Here is a 19,594-nt window from a genome sequence, read left to right as displayed (position 1 = left end):
CAAACAAATAAAGTATTAATTAAGATGTTAATCTTATACAGAAAAGGTTTTAAAAATAATAATATATAAAGTGAAATGTCAAAATAAAAAATTAAAGTGAGTGAAATTGAATCAAATCCTAATTTAAAAATAATTTTCGTCTAAACATTAATAAATTTTTGTATAAGCCTCATGGTGTGTTTGGATAGAACAAATTAAAAGGGTAAATTATTTATTTTGTAAATTTGAAATATTTTGAGAAACAAATGGCTTAATTGAATGAAAAAAAATTGAAATTTAAGAAATTTTGAGAAAATATTTTAAATAATTAAAATAATAAAATTTAAAATTTATTCAAAAAAATGAAATTTTACAACTAATCACTTCTTCTTTGTACATATTATACACACGTACATATTGAAAAAAAAATTATTTGCATTTTTAAATTTGACTAATATTTTTGTCAATTTTAATTTAAAATTCATATTTTTGAAATAAAAATTTATTTTAATTACTTTTATTTGAAAAAAAAATTGAAACGGAATATATTTTAATTACAAGTAATTCTAATATCATGTATTTGAATTTTTTAGAAATGCTGAAATCTCTAGATTAATAAAACTATAGTTGAATTTCATTTAATCATGTTTCATTAATGAGTATTTAATAAAGTGAGTTTTATATCAGTAATGATATTTATTGATGAACATTTATGATGTTCCAACTTATTAGTCCTACTTAATGTTTCATTAATGAGTCTTGCTAACCAGTGTCCTAAGGGTATTGGTTAAGGATAATTAATATACATTGGATCTTATATAGATAAGTATGATAATAAATAAAATCTGACTAATAACCATTAATGTAACTTTATTTTATGGAGAATGTTAATTAGTGTTATAAGGGCACTGATTAAGGAATAATTAATGTGTATTGGTACCATTATTTTTTCATTGAAAACTGAAATAATTAAATACATTAATTAAAATAGTATAAATGCATATAATATTTTTTTTTAAAGACAAAAATACCTTTTAATTTTTAGACAACAACTTTTTGATACAAAATAAGGACTTTCAAATTTTTAAAATCTCTAATCAAATTAATAATTTAATTGTTTTTTTTTGTAACTTTAGATGTTTAACACTATTTTTTTGTTGGTTTTTGTGTAAATTTAAATTTTCTTATGTTTAACTATATTTAATTTTTAGCAATATTAAAATATATTTATTTTATTATTTAATTGTTTTTTTAATTTTTATTGGTAAACATTAAATAAAATATTAAACACACATGGACAACACTTATGGACATTTTTGTCTTTTAATCAAAATAAAATTGTATTAGTGGTTATTAGATCATATATTAGTTAATGTGCATTAATGAAGTTCATCCCATTAATTTTTTAGAAACGCCTTTAACAATGACCTAATGTGGCATAGGAGAACAAATATGTGTCAAAATTCCTAATTGTATAGTGGCATTCTCTATTGTTACGTGTGAATTTGTTTGTTTTAAATTGATACATTGATGTTTGCCCTTTGCCCTAATCATTGTTCTCCATTTTCGTCTTCATCTTTATCACAGAGGAAGTGATTTGCTAAAGAGGTGCTGGTTGAAGTAGGCAATGTCTCGCAGCCGCAATCATCCTTGCTCATCATTTTCGTGGGGTAGAACAAAACCACAATGTGTCTTCTCATCGTCGTTTGTCAAGGTCATTGGGTGGAACACCAATTTGCCATTATGGGGAGACTGTAGTCTTGAGAGTTTCAAGAACATTGAAGAATGGTGGGAACTAATTTTAGGGTTGCCCTAACTACAAGGTTTGATCTATGGTTTATTATTTTCCTGCTAGGATGAGTGTTCCTTGTTAAGAAGATCTTTGTTTGTATATTTTGTTTAGTTGCAGAGTGGAAATGAAGATTTTAATATGTGTAAAGTGTGCAATTATTTCAAATGGTGCAATGAAGATAATGGGGATGAAAAAGGTGCAACTATTGGTAGACAAAGCAAATAAGATCTATAATATGGAAAAAGGACTAATTGATTTTGAAAAGTGGGTTAAGTTTTTAGTTGAGATTATATGTTTTTTGGGTTTGATTAACATCATTCTCCTTTCTCTGTTGTTCAAAATTTGATGAAGAGTTATAGGAAGTGAGATATGTTGTCATGAGCAAACTTTGTATTTTGTGGGTTATAGTGAGCAAACTATGTATTTTTTGGACTGAAGTTGTAATTTGTTGTTATTGAATGAATGGGAAGTTTAATTGCTTAATCTATTGTTACTAAATTATTCACAAGTATGTACGAATATAAAGAGAACCATAGAAGATGACATTTGATAGAAATTGACATGATAACATATGGTTCAAATTGACGTGATAAAATAGTGAAGAAGCTATGTAATTTGTGGACTAAACTTGTAATTTATTGCTATTTCATGAATGGGAAGTATAGAGAAGCATATAAGTTAACATTTGGTGGCAATTCACGTCATAAAATATGGTGCAAATTCATATCATACTAATTTCATATTCATTGCTAAATGGAAGATTGTGGGTCAAAGTGTAGAACCTGAGCATATCTTAAGCGACTAATACTTGTAAGCAATATGCATTTCAAAATACCCGGCATAATACATGATGAAGTATTAAATAATGTGTCTTCCAAAAGTGGGCCCAATTACATAATAAAGTTGTAAGTAAATAATGCAAGTGCAAAATGTTCACGAATAAACAGTCATGCTTCTAAATTGGGCTCGTCCTATATGTCAATTTTTTTCTATTATTAGTACTTGCAGATGGTTTTGGTGGTGGTTGTGTTTGTTGTGTAGAAGCTATTTGACTTTGCTAGTTGTGTTCTACTTGGGATGCAGTTGTTTGAGTTGGTGGTTGATTTACATAAAAAAAAAAACAAGAATCATTTATTGTTATTTAATATTTATGTTTTTTGTATAATGAAATATTAAATGTTTGCCACACAAACAAACATTGATATGTAAACTAGTTACAAAACTTTGAGTGAGTTTGTTTTTTCCTCCAAAATGGTTACTACCACCTTTCAAGATCCAAATATATTTAACATAATTACGAAATAAAGTTTTAATGTGACTATTAGTATAATTTAGGTTTATTACCACTTTCTTTGAAGAAGGAAATCAAAATTGCAATCAATTAGGTTGTTATAAAATCCATAAATTACCTCCACACTTGAATTGTTTTGAAACAAATAATTCCTTTCTACCACTTTCTTGCCTACAATAAATTCAGCGAATCTCCACGACCTAGATTTGAATCTCACGATGCATCCACTTTTGTAGTATAAAAGTTATATATGTAGCATATTAAAATTATTTCTATAAAATTTAAGAGAAAATGTTTTCACATGTAGAAAAAAAATGTAACTAAAAGGATGAAAAAGAAAATAAGAGAAAAAACATATGTATCTTCTACTGATTTGGTTAGATAAAAATAAAAATAAAAAAGAAGGTAAACAAAGGTAGAAAAAGAATAAAATAAAAGAATCTCATAAAAACATAAATTAAAAAGTAACATAAAGAAACCATCTTCAATGTAATTAGCTACCTCTTTCTTAGAGAGATATTTTCTACTTGTTCCACAGATAACATTTACTAAACCTTGGATAAACATTACACGGTCCCCTCTCGACTATTTCCCATAAGCATTCAACACAATCATCTCTATATTCGTCATAAATGTCAAAATGATGACTTGCTCCTACCCATGTAAAACGACAAAAGTACAAAGTAACATACAAAAATTTATTAGGTTTAAAACTAAAATTGAATCTTTCCCCATAACTTAATATTTTATTTCCAAGATCATGGTGCTTGTCTTTGCAGTGAATGGCCAAGTCCTTCTTAGCCATGAAATTGATGATTGTAACATGTATTTTGGAAGGAGGAAAAAATGAATCTTCTACTTTTGAAGCCACAACTCCACTCTCACTCCCTTTGAATTGGAAATGATAAAGTGTTAGTAAAAGCAAATAAAGTAACAACCCAAGCTTGGATGTTGAGACCATCTTTTCTCAATAACTTCTTGCAATTTTGAAAAAAAATGTTTTATTCTTATATATGAAGTAGAAATATTGTTCAATAAGAAATTGTATTGTATTTATGACCTTCAATATGCATTTATGGTAAGTTGTGCAAGTCTTAAATGCATTCATCAAATTTAATTAAGAATAGTTGAATAGTTATTATTTATTTAATGGAGTATTAAATATTTTTCTAGTCTAAAGTAATAAATAACATTAAAACATCCCTTTAGAGTCATTCCTTTTAACACCTTTTTTTTTCAAATTTTATTTCAGGATGTTATAAAATTCATACTCTCATTAATGTTTTATTGAGTTTTTATGGAGATATATTAAAAAATAATTTTATTTATTACATTGGCTTATAAAAGAAGATTAAGATTCTAGTCATAAAGTTCGGTCCCAATAAAGTTATCATGAAAGAGAGTGTGAGAGGAGAAAGAAAAACAAAAAAATAAATTGAAAAAAAAGAGGTTGAAGAATAAAGATTATAGAACGTATTCTTATTAAATCTCTCATAGATCAAGTTAGTATCCTATTATGATTTGTATAGATTTTTATCCATGGATATATAAAAATCATAAATCTTAAATATGTTAGAATTGTTTTCTTTATCGTATGAAAATTATAAAAAAAAAATTATAACTCGACTTAAAGGTACAGGTTACAAGTTGAAGTACATAAAAAGTTTTGGACTTTTACAAATTATATTCGAATTTACAAAAACTTGTGTGTAACGTGTCAAAATCATAACATTAAAATAATATAATAAAAGGAAAAGAGAGGAAAAACATAAGGAAAAAACATATATCCCGCAACAAAAACTACGCATATCATCAACTTGAAACATTCACGAGACATGAGATTAATCTTAAAATATTAAATTACTTATTTATTACTTTATAAAATATTTTAAATTTTATTATTTTTATGTGAAAGTTGTTGAAAGACATTGAAAAAATTCATCAAAAAGAATTCACTTTATTGAATTATAAATCCAAATTTTCTACTACATTTTTACAGTATTTTGTAATTTTAAATTTATCATTTACAATATAAATCTTAATTTTAGAAAAAATATTGAAATTGAATTGGTTAGTTTTTTTTTATCTTCAATTTATAATTTTCATTTTTAATAATCCACTTATATCTATGTTATTAAAATTATTTTAAAATTATTATTTAATTGCATTGTAATTATAAACGAATTATTAATTCTAATGATTTATTATTTAATTTATTTACAATGTTATTTTTCTATTAATTATTTATTTTATATTATTATTTAATTATTAGTATTATTATTATATTAGTATTATTATATTGTTGTACTATTATGTTATTCATATGTTAGAATGGTCAACTTTGTTAGTAACCATTTCATGGTATATAGACTAAACTAAAAAAATGTATTTTTCTTATTACATTGGGTTAAACTTTTTTGGGTTTTATTTTCTAGTTTATTTTATTTTTTGAAAAACTTGTATGATCCACGTTGCCAAAGTTGCTGTTTGTTATATATTGATGTATTGATATGTGCGTAATTATTTTAGTTTCAAATTTTTGCAATAGTTTTCAAATTTATATTTCTTTACTTTATTAAATTACTTGTGTAGATTGAATTAATTTATGAAATTAAATTATCAATATTTATATGTTTATAGTTCGATAATGAATCGATAATTAATAAAAAAGATACACCATTACTAATTTGAAAATAAATAGTATTGGAAAAAAGTTGTTTTTATTATTGCTAATAATGCTTCCTCACAAAATTAATAGTGCACAAAATAATTAAAACTTATAGATCAATAGTCAAATGAATAATGAATAATAATACAACACCATTACAAATATGATAATAAAGAATTAAGAATAAATAAATTTTGAATATAAATATCAATAAATAAACATTAATAAATCATAAAATAAATAATAACCAAATGAAAAAATAGATGAAGCAAACAAAACATATAACTCTGAGGCAGATAATTATTGAAGAAAAGGATTTGCACAAAAAGAATGAGAACCAATTACAATTTAAACAATTAAAAATAAAAAAAATAATTAAAACAATTAAAACTAATTATACTCTTTAATCCCCAAAATTATTGTTTCCATAAAAACCGAATACATAATTACTTGAAACCATTTAAAACAATTTATTAAATGTATTTATTGGTAAAGTATCCGTTAAAGTATAAATACCCAACAAACAAGTCAAATTAAACCATACAATAAATTAAAATATTTCAAAATTTTCAATACAAAAGCAATACATAACATAATATTCGTAATTGTTGTCCATATATATCACAATAACAAAATATTGAAAGTCATTAAAGCCATTGTTCTTAAAAAGTTGCTTTCTGTAATGATTTTGGTTGTTATATTTATAGAAGATTTGAATTTATAAAAATATAATAATAATGTAATATGAAATTTTTATTTTGTAAAATTAATAATAAAATTTTGATTGTTTTAATAATAAATATATATTAAAGTTATTTATCTATACATTTTTAACAAAATACATTATATATAATTATTTTAAATAATATATTAAGATTGAGTTAATGGAAATGAAGAATTCAAATTTAATTTTAAATAAAATATTAGTTAGACAATGTAAAAAATTAAATAATACACACTCTAATAATAAGAATAATAAACGATATAAAAAGACATGAATATCTTCTATTCATCAGGTTAGATAAAAATAAGATAAAAGGAATAAAATAATAGAATCTTGTCAAAATACTTCCTCCATAAAATAAATTATTTTATTATATTACTATTTAATTTCTATCATTTCTAAAAATAAATTAAAAGTAATAAAAAGAAACCATTTTCAATTTCATAAGTTGTCTTTTCTCTTTTCTTAGACAAGTATTTTCTAATCTTTCCACGCAAAACATTCTTTAAATTTTGGATCAATTTTACATGGTCCATTCTCATATATGTCCCAGAGACATCGATCACAGTCATCTCTATCTTCATTATAAATGTCAAAATGATGACTTGTTTCTACCCATGCAAACCTACAAAAATACAAAGTAACCCTTGCAATGATATTAGGTTTAAAACTAAAAGTGAATCTTTGCCCATAATCCAATATTTGAGCCCCAAGATCATGGTGCTTGTCTTTGCAATGAACGGTCAAATTCTTTGAAGCCATGAAATTGATTATTATAACATCTACTTTGGAAGGAGGAAAAAGCATATCTTCTACTACAACTGGACCCTCACACGCTTTCAATTGGAAAGGAAAAAGTGTCATTAAAAACAAGGAAAGTAACAATCCAAGCTTGGAGATTGAGACCATATTTTCTCAATAACTTCTTGTAATTTTGGAAAAAAATATGTCATTTTTATACATGAAATTGAATATTGTTCAACATTGAATTTATGACATTGAATATGTATTTATCGTAAGTTGTGAACTCTTTAATGCATTAATCAAATTTAATTAAAGATAGTTAAAAATTTATTATCTACATTAAATTAAAAACATTAAAACGTCCCTTTAGGAGTCGTTCCTTTTTTCAATTTTTATTTGAGGACGTTATAAAAGTTATAGTAGAAAATAATCTTATTTATTAAATTAATATAAATGTTTCAATCAAATATAAAACAAATATTTATATAAATAAACATAAATTTAATTTGTATAAATATTTATAAATATTAAGGTTAAATATTTTAGTCAAATATAAACTCTAGCAATTTGAAAATCTAACTTTACATACATTTAGAAAATTCTTTCCATACAAATTAATTTAAAACTTTGTCTGTGTATCATACATACTTGTGAGAATCTCGACCACCTGGTTCAAATGGTGCGATGAAGATAATGAGGATGAAAAAGATGCAACTATTACTAGATAAAGAAAAAAGATCTATAATATGAAAAAAAAAACTCTAATTGATTCTGAAAAGTGGGTTAAGTTTTTATTTAGGATTATATGTTTTTTGGGTTTGATTAAAATCATCCCCTTTCTCTAGTGTTCAATATTTGATGAAGGGTTGTAGTAAGTGAGATATGTTGTCACGAGCAAGCTTTGTATTTTGTGGGTTGTAGTGAGCAAATTATGTATTTTTTGGACTGAAGTTGTCATTTTTTGTTATTAAATGAATGGAAAGTTTAATTGCTTAATCTATTATTACTAAATTATTCACAAATATGTACCAATATGTACCAATATAAAGAGAACCATAGAAAATAATATTTGATGGAAATTGACGTGATAAAATATGATGCAAATTGTAAAACCTGGAAAATTTAGAATAAGAGAAATTCATAAAATACCTTGATTAAGATTGTAATTTAATTTAATTTAATTATTTTATTGAAATATAAAATATGGAATATGAGTATTTTTAACTAAATGGTGCCCATTATTTTATGAGAAGACATATTGTTTTTGGAGTATAGGTGTTGAATTTAAAGGTGCATATGTTTGTTCCTTAGTTAAACTTGGGAAGTTTAGTTTTCTTTTATTTATTTTTTTCTCTCTCCTCTCTTGGGTGGGGCCCACGTAAATATTTTCATTTTCTCTCCCTTTTACGATTCTTGAATTGGTGCCGTATGTAAAATATTTAGTTTTCACTTTTATTCTCTATCAATCACTGCCAATTAATAAAGATCTAGAATTATTTTATTTTTCAAATCTTAGTAATCAAAGAAAAAGAAAAAGAGATTTATATTTAGACGAGATATATTTTAAGTTAAAAGTTAGGATTTTAGGAGAGGATATAAAACCCTCTAAGTTAATTGGTTTACGTAGGGCATAAAAAGAAGGTGAGAAAATAACGAGGCAACAAGAGAAAACACAAAAAGTGGAGGTAGAGGCAGGTAGACGTTTTGGGGAACTTGCGAAATCAGGTGATAATACAAATGTTTTAATGATGAGTAGATTGACGAGAGGATGTGGTGAACTCTAGATTTTATTATTATTATTTAGTTACTTTAATTAAATATTAAAGGCGATGTAACTTTTTTATTTGTCATTGACATTTTAGATTTTTTTTAGACAATTATGTTTGAATTACAATATTTAATAAATCTGATTCTGAGTTTTTCTTTATATGTTTTGAAAAATAATCGTTTTGCTAAAAGTATACGTTTTTATAACTCAACGTGACATCCGATAAAATTGGGGTATTATGCAAATTGACGTGATAAAATAGTGAAGAAGCTTTGTGATTTGTGGATTGTAATTTATTGGTATTGCATGAATGGAAAGTACAGAGAAGCATATAAGGTAACATTTGGTGGTAATTCACATCATAAAATATGGTGCAAATTCACGTCATACTAATTTTACATTCATTGTTGAATAGAACATTGTTAGTCAAAGTGTAGAACCTGGGCATATCTTAAGCAACTAATACTTGTAAGCAAAATACATTCCAAAATACCTTGCATAATACATGATGAAGTTGTAAATAATGTGCCTTCCAAAAGTGAGCCCAATTACATAATAAAGTTGTAAATACATAATGCAGGTGCAAAATGTTCACGAATAAGCACTCATGCTTCCAAACCGGCCCCTCCTATATGTCAATTTTAGTCTATTATTGGTACTTGCAGATGGTTTTGGTGGTGGTTGTATTTGTTGTGTAGAAGCTATTTGACTTTGCTGCTTGTGTTCTAATTGGGATGCAATTGTCTAAGTTGGTGGTTGATTTACATAAAAAAACAAACAAGAATCATTTATTACTATTTAATGTTTATGTTTTTTGTATAATGAAATATTATATGTTTTCCACACAAACAAACATTGACATGTAAACTAGTTACAAAACTATGAGTGAGTTTGTTATTTCCTTCAAAATGTTACTCCCACCTTTCAAGATCCAAATATATTTTACATAATTACAAAATAAAGTTTCAATGTGAGTATTAGTATAATTTAGGTTTAATACCACTTTCTTTGAGCAGGAAATCAAAATTGCAATTAATTAGGTTGTTATAAAATCCATAAATTACTTCCACACTTGAAATGTTTTGAAACAAATAATTCCTTTCTACCACTTCCTTGCCTATAATAAATCCAACGAATCTTCACAGCCTAGATTTGAATCTCATGATGCATCCAATTTTGTAGTATAAAAGTTATATATGTAGCATATTAAAATTATTTCTCTAAAATTTAAGAGAAAATGTTTTCACATGTAGAAAAAAATGTAACTAAAAGGATGAAAAGAAAATAAAAGAAAAAACATATGTATTTTCTACTGATTTTGTCAGATAAAAAAAAAGGTAAACAGAGGTAGAAAAGGAATAAAATAATAAAATCTCATCAAAACATAAATTAAAAAGTAACATAAAGAAACCATCTTCAATTTCATAAGCTACCACTTTCTTAGAGAGGTACTTTTTAATTGTTCCACACATAACATTTATTAAACTTTGGATGAAAAATACACGGTCCACTCTCGAATATTTGCCATATACATTCAGCACAATCGTCTCTATATTCGTCATAAATGTCAAAATGATGACTTCCTCCTACCCATGTAAAACGACAAAAGTACAAAGTAACTTTCATAAATCTATTAGGTTTAAAACTAAAAGTGAATCTTTCACTAAAACCCAATACTTGAGTCCCAAGATCATGGTGTTTGTCTTTGCAATGAAAAGTCAAGACCTTCTTAGCCATGAAATTGATGATTATAACATCTACTTTGGAAGGAGGAAAAAATGAATCTTCTACTTCTGAAGCCACAACTCCACTCTCACTCCCTTTCAATTGGAAAGGATAAAGTATTGTTAAAAGCAAAGAAAGTAACAACCCAAGCTTGAAGATTGAGACCATCTTTTCTCAATAACTTCTTGCAATTTTGAAAAAAAAAATGTTTCATTTTTATATATGAAGTAGGAATATTGTTCAATGAGAAATTATATTGTATTTATGACCTTGAATATGCATTTATGGTAAGTTGTTCAACTCTTTAATGCATTAATCAAATTTAGTTAAGGATAATTGAATATTTATTATTTATTTAATGGAGTATTAAATATTTTTCTGTGCTAAAGTAATAACATTAAAACATCCTTTTAGGAGTCATTCCTTTTAACACCTTTTTTTTCAATTTTTATTTTAGGATGTTATAAAATTCATATTCTCATTAATGTTTTATTGTTTTATTGAGTTCTGGTGATATATTAGAGAATAATCTTATTTATTACATTAAGTAAATGTTTCAATCAAATATAAAATAAATATTTATATGAATAAAACATTAATTTAATTTGTATAAATATTTATAAATACTAAAATTAAATATTTAAGTCCTATATAAATTATGGCAATAATAAATCTGAGATGTACTCGGCCTGAAAGGATCTTTAATAAAAATTTTGGAAGTGTCCAAATTTTGGTTGAATAACTTTTTTGGTTCATTCTTTCGTCTGAAAATACTAAGTTGATCTTTTAATTTGTTTTAGTCTGAATTTAATCCTGACTTTTGAAAAAATAATACAATTTTCTCATTTTTGTTAAATTTTTTAAAATGAAATATTTTTTTTTATCAAAATTGACACTAGGAATAATATAACCAGTAACAAAAATACACATATTGTCAACTTGAAACATTCACGAGACTTGAGACTAGTCCTACAAGGTATATAGACTAAACTAAAAAAAAAATACTCCTTAGAATCCTTCATCTTAAATTTTTGTAGTGTTTTAACCCTCAATCTTAGAGTAGGGACAATGAAGAGTTTCTAAAGTCAGTGGAATTGAATCAAATCCTAATTTAAAAATAATTTTCGTCTAAACATTAATAAATTTTTGTATAAGCCTCATGATGTGTTGGATGAAACATTTTAAAAGGGTAAATTATTTATTTTGTAAATTTGAAATATTTTGAGGGAAAAAAATGACTTAATTGAATGAAAAAAATAAAATTTAAAAATTTTGAAAAAATATTTTAAATAATTAAAATAATAGAATTTAAAATTTATTCAAAAAAATTAAAATTTTATAACTAATCACTTCTTCTTTATACATATTATACACACATACATAATGAAAAAGAAAATAACAATTATTATTTGTATATTTAAATTTGACTAATATATTTTGTCAATTTTAATTCAAAATACATATTTTTGAAATAAAAACTTATTTTAATTACTTTTATTTGAAAAAAAAAAGTTGAAACAGAATATATTTTAATTACAAGTAATTCAATTTTTTAGAAGTCCTGAATATATTTTCATTAAACAAATTTATGTACTTTTAAATGAAAAGCTGTTTGAAAATGATTTTCCTTTTCTTTTTGAAAATAAACTCGACAGTAACTTCGCTTCAATATATTTCATTCATAATTGAGAGTTAGGATCACGAAGTTTTTAGCAGCTATTTTAACATTAATTTGATTTTTCTTTTTACTTTAATATTATTAAAAATTCATTTTCTAATATTTTTCCATAAATCTAACCATCGATGTATTTCGTACAGATGCAGTGGACAATGACAATAAATTCAAAACTTCATATATATTATTTGAACTTCACAAATTTATGAAAGATTTATGTGGACAATGACAATAAATTCAAAACTTCATATATATTATTTGAACTTCATAAATTTATAAAAAATTTATGAAAGATTATGAAGACAAAGTATTATTTGTTTCTAGTGAAGATGAATCCCACGAATAGCATTTACGAGATGGTACTCCAAACGAAACATCACATGGTCTCTTCTCAAATATGTCCCAAGAACATCGATGGTCGTTACACAGAAGATCTCTACGTTGTACATAAATGTCAAAACGATGATCACCACCGTTCCACATAAAACGACAGAAGTACAAAGTATTATTAAAAAAGAAACTGGGAAAAAATCGAAAACTATATGTGTCGCTAACGTTTACTGTAACAGTACCCAGATTATGATCTTTGTCTTTGCAGTGAATATTCACTTGTTTTTCTCCTAAAAATCTGTTGGTCATTGAAACAGTAATTTTGTGAGGAATAATTTGATCGGTACTCTCACTATCTTTCAACTCCAGAGCAAGAATTAACAACCAACAAAGCATTATCATAATTTTGGAGATCGAATTCATCGTTACTCAATTGTTTCTTTATCAGACTAACTTCAAAGAAACAATTTCTTTTAGGTGTACCCAGATAAGCACACATATAAATACCCTATAAATAATTAAGTATAAATCGAGTTTGTGATTAAATATTTGTGAGTATTCTGATGACATAAACACAATAGATTCAACAAACAATAATTTTTATTAGGATAAACTTTAAATATCCCCTTAAAAATTAAATTTTAAGTTTAATTCAATCTCACAAAATCTGCTTATAAAATAAAGTTTATACTCATTTATATACGTCGTGAATTGTCCATATCTTTAATAATATATGATTTGTTTAAAACATATTTATTTCAAGAATAATATATGAATAATACACGATCATATAATTAATAATTAAGTCTTATAACAACATAATATTTATAATATTTATAAAGTAATAATTTTAAGATTTAAGATTTGAGTCTTATAAGGTATAATTATTAAAATATTTTGACATAAACTAAAATTTAAAATCTTAGATCTTAAACTGAATAAATTAAACTGAATGGAATTAAATCAAATCTTAATTTAAAATAATTTTCTTCTATTCGTAAGTTCTTTTACAAAGTCTTAAGAAAACTATAAAAGTTCTCGTTTTTATTAATGAGTATTGAATAAGGTGATTATATATCATTAATGATATATATTAACGAACATTTATGACGTTGAAACTTGTTAGTCCTACTATTGCATTTGCATTTATGAGTTAAAACTTTTATGGTACCATAACATAACTTTAGATTCACACTTATTATCATTATTATTAATAATGGCAGTAATCATTATGATAATTCTCGTTATAATCAAAATGTCAAAAAAATTCTTACTCACAATTAAGTGCGGATAAAATCTGCAAGTGTAAGAAAAGGATATTCGCGGACAAGGGATACGGATATTTGTTATATTCGTATATTAATGGAATAGGTACGGGTATCAGAGTATTCATATTCCTTAATGTCATGCTGTAATTTAAATTTAAAAAAAAAACTAAAAATACATTATTAAAATATTAACACATTGATTTTGAATGAATTATTTTTTATCAATTGGTTTTAAAATACAATATTTCTTTATTTGTAAATTGTCCTTCAACAACATTATTTAAATGAGTTATTTGGACTTTGTTTGAAAATTTATAATGTTATATATTGTATTTTATTTCAATTTATGGTTAAAATATGTTGTTAAATATTTTTTTTATAAATACACATGGGTACCGTTGGATATTAAAAAAATATATGAGTATCCGCATAACGAATACCCACATGAATATGGGAACCGATATTTATCTAGTGGGTAGGGTATGGGATAAGTCACTTAACTTCTCTTGATTTTGATGTGTTGAATGGTTGATATCATTATCGTTGACGCGATCAAATGAATACTACTAAATTATAGCAACTTCAATATGCTTAAATAGTGACCAACAAAATGGAAATGATTAAGTCAACCATAAGTCGTCTCTCAATGAACACAAAATTAATTAATGACAAATTAGTTCTTATAAAAATTATACAAAAGGGCTAATCAAATAAAATAAGATTAATATAAAAAGATAAAGATAACAAAAATAAGTACAAGATTAATTAACAAAATAGTAAATGAAAGCAAGAAATAAAATTATAAAAATATAAAAATAAATAAAAATATAATAATGAAAAATAGGTTAATTTCACTGCTTGTTCAAAATAGAGTTCATCATTGGTTATCTAAGGATTATCATTTTAAATTAATCAATGTATATTTTCAATAACACATAACACATACAATTTGACACAAAGATAAGATATTTATAGAATATAAAAAGTTATTTATAGAATCACATAACAATTAAATATTATCTTATTTATAGATATTTTAATTTTTTTTAATTTAAAGTAAACTCTTACAAGTTTACTATCCAAGTTTATTAAGCTCTCACAAGTTTAAATAAACTCTCGAGTTTAACAACCTTACTCTGGACCTAAACTACATATTTTTTGTCTCTTAACAAACCCAACCAACAACAATAACATCAAACACTTTACTTTATCATCTTCAAATGGAACACATTAGCAGCACTAACATGGAGAACTATTCTAATTCCTACCTCACAGCTTTATGTGTACATGGCAAAATCAACCATTATGAACTCTTTCAAATACCATACAATTGCACCTTTAGCCTCATTACGGATAAGGTATGCATAACTTTAGAATTTCCACAGAGTACTTCCTTCAACAAGTTGTACGTTAGACAACCAAAACTCGTTACACAGTGACGGATCTTTGACCAATATTTTGGGAGGTGTCAAAATTTTGGTTGAATTACTCTTTAGATCATTTTTTTTTCAAAAATATTAAGTTGGTCCTTTAATTTTTTTAATATCAATTTAATCTTGATTTTTTTTTAAAAATTGACGCAATATAGTCTTCTTTTGTTAAACTTCTTAAGATAGAGCAGAGATATTTCATCAAAATTGACGTTAGGATTATGTCAATTATACCAACAAAGCAAATTCTCCTCATTCACAACTTCAATTTTGATGAATAAAGATTTATCCGATTCAAGAAATTTAACAAAAAATAACCAAATTGCATCATTTTTTAAAAAATTAGGACCAAATGAGTAATCTCAAAAGTTTTATATAAACTAATAAAAATATTGTATTTACTTTTTTTTATGATAATTAAAAATAATAAAATTACTATTATTGTTATTATTATAATTATAAAATTAAATAGAAATAATCTTTATATAATTAATTTTCATTTCTATGGTTAAGTTTAAAAAAACAGTCAAATAAAAAATGTTAAATTAAACAAATGATTACATAATATTAATAAAATAATTATTTTAATTTAAAAATTTTATTTAAAAGGTAAAATTGAAAAATAAATGTGGACAACAAAAAAAAACTTTCTTTTTTTATATAGATATAGATGTATAAATTTTTTTTAGAATATCAAATATAAAAAATATGTTAATAAATATGGTTTGATAAAATAATAGTGTATAACCTATTTAAGTTTGTAATAAAATAGTGATAAAAGTTTGATATGAAAGTTTGTGTACGATGTAATAGGTATAATATATTAAAAGAAATATTTTAATAGATCAAATTAGACGATTATTATTTTACCATTAAAGATAAATGTGATATAAATTTAAATATATATAGTAAAAATTTTATTAAAATAAAAATAAAAATAAAATTATTATTTAAAATTACAAAAATATAATTTATTATTACTATTATTATAATAATATTATTACTATTATTATTATTATACATTATATATTATATTAAGTCGCTTCTTCTTCTCTCATGACTTATGATGCACCGATACTTCAACTTGAGTCACGTATCCGTATCCGACACGTATCGTGTCCGATACTTTAGGATACTTTAACGATATTTATCAATAAAGTATCTAATTTATAAAGTAGTAGTACACTACAATAAAATCTTTGAATAGTGATCAAAATTAGTGACAAAAAATAATTAGTCACTATACAGTGACCAAATTGACAACTAAAATAGTTTTAACAAATTATAATCGGTCTCTAAATTGATAATTAAAATAGTTTCAATATGAATTGATTTTTAAATTGGTCACTAACATTAGCTATAAGGTTTTGACTACCAAAATAATTGGTCTCTAATTGGAAAATTTGAATTCAAACATTAACAATCATATATTTATTATGTTTGTAAGAATTATAGAATTACTGTACATTTTTCGTTATTCATATATGACGTATCTATCACATATTATATCCTATTATTTTAAAAATTAACATATCGACGTATCGAATACGTATCATATCCGATACGCATATCATATTTGTGATATCATATTTGTGCATCATAACTCATGACTGTAGTTCCTTATTCATCCCTTTCTGCTCACAAATCAGGGTCCCACCACAGTGAGATAGCATCAGTCACCAAACCAAAGTAAGGGACACTTTTGTAATTTAAATCTTCATCCCTCAAATCTTCTCAATTTTTCCTTCTTACCCTCCTTCCCAAAAATCTCTACCTAGAGTCACCCAAATTTGTTGAAACAAACATCTAATTTTTTTTTAATGTATCTTTTCAATCTCATTTTAATTATTGTTCAACTGATTAAAGGGCATTGCATTCCCCAATTCATTTATTTAACTCCAAGATTACTATAAATAAATAAATAAATATATATATATATATATATATATATATATATATATATATTCTTAAAAAAATATTATATTAGAAAGATATGTTATTATTAATGATCAAAGAGAATATTAATTAAAATGTAAGTCTTAAGAAACGTTAATGTTAATTTAAAAGTTTTAAAATAATGTGATATGAAGTGAATTATAAAAAAAAAAAAAAAGTGAATGAAATTAAACCAAATCTTAATCTAAAATTAATGTTCATCTAAACATTAGTAAAAAAAAAATTATACGTCTTAAGAAAACAATGAGGGGTATCATTTAATCAAGTTTTATTAATTAGAATTTAATGAGGTGATTATCATTAACGATATTTACCGATAAACAATTTATGATGTTCAAACTTGTTAGCCATCTTTGCATTTTTTTGTTTTAATGGTACCATAAATTTAGGTTTACACTAGTTAATTAACGATATTGTTAATTGCATTTTTAGAATGGAAGAAAACATCAAAGAAAGGAGCCACGGTGGACAATAACAATAAATTTAAAACTTCATACATAATGCAAATATTATTTAAACTCCATAATTTTATAAATAATTATGAAGAGATAGTACTATTTTTTTGTGTTGAATCTTTATTCCAAAGAAAGCATACACTAGAATGAGATTCATGTTGAATAGTACCACATGGTCCACTGTTAAATATTTCCCAATAACATAGACCGTGGTGACATTCATAATCCCTTTCTTGCACATAAATGTCAAAACGATGATTTCCACCTGACCATACAAAGCGACAGTAGTACAAGGTTATCGAAGCAAAGATATTCGGAAGAATCCGAAACCTAAATGTTTCTCCGAATTTGAGTGTAACAGGATGCAGGTCATGAAATTTGTCTCTGCAGTGAACACTCAACGGTGGAACACCACCTCCTTTCGAATCTAATTTGTTAGTTATTTCAATAGTAACTTTTTGATCTACAATAATTTTATCAGGAACCAATTGATCATTACTTTCGCTACCTTTTAACTGCAAAGCAAGAATTAACAAGCAACAAAGTGTTCTCAAAATTTTAGACACTGAATCCATTATTGCTCAATTGTTTCTTTGATCGGGTAACCTCAAAGAAGACCAATTTCATTTGCATGAACTCAAGTAAGCACATGTATAAATACATCTATAAATAAGTAAGTATATATAAATTTGAGTACTAGATTAGATATTTGTCGATGTTCTTATAGCATAGACCCAACAAACAACAAATCTTATTAAGATAAACTATAAATATCATCTTCAAAAGTGATTTTTTAAGTCTAATTCAACTCTACAAAACTTACTTATAAAATAAAGTTTACACTCATTTATATACATTGTGAATTAGTCTCCTATTCGAAACTTTGTCCAACTTAATTCTCCAACTTTTAAAAATATATGGATTTTTTTCCTTTTAACCACATTTTATAAAATTTATTTAACGTTTTAAACACGTTTCAGGATAGCATTTAAGTTATTTACATCGTTTGACATATTTCCACTTCAATGTTGGCTGAAAAACGCGTTTGAAATGTCAAATAAATTTAATAAATTTTGGTTAAAAGGATTATATTCAAATATTTTCTAAAGTTAGAGACTAAATTGGATCAAAAATTCGAAAAAAACTAATCTCAATTTTCAATAAAAGTTAAGAGAAAAAAATATATTTAACTTTTATGTATTGTTTACGGTAACGCCATCTGCCATGCTCGAACGTAAAAGTACCTAAAAGTTTGGCTAAAAGTTTGGTTAAATAGAAACTGAAATTTGAAACTTTTTTTAAGATAATTAATTCACTATTAGTCCAACTAATAATTTATTTGATTTTAAATAAAAGATATAAAATTTAATAATAAAAGTACAATGTATTAGAATATTAAAATAGAAAATGCATTAGTTAAGTATTCTCATACATATAGTCTACATTATTCAAATATTAATGTTAATCCATTAAAATATGATTTGTTTAAAACATATTTACTGGAAGGATAATATATAAAAACAATACACCGAATTAAGTCTTATAACAACATGATATTTATAAAATAAATTGAGTCTTATAAGACATAAGATGTTAGTCTTATAAGCTTTTATGTTAAATTAAAAATTAAAAATAATTAAAAATAATGTGATATAAAGTGAATTATAAAAAAAAGTAAAGTGAATGAATGTAAATCAAATCTTAACTTAAAAATAATTTTAAAAGGATTTCACTAATTGATGTTCTTAACCATAATTAATATGTCTTGAATTTTATAAAAGTGTGTGCA

Source organism: Vigna unguiculata, chromosome 4, assembly GCF_037176805.1.
Source record: "Vigna unguiculata cultivar grain cowpea cultivar isolate G323 ecotype 2 chromosome 4, ASM3717680v1, whole genome shotgun sequence".
Classification (NCBI taxonomy): Eukaryota; Viridiplantae; Streptophyta; class Magnoliopsida; order Fabales; family Fabaceae; genus Vigna; species Vigna unguiculata.
Note: the sequence above shows the minus strand (reverse complement) of the source record.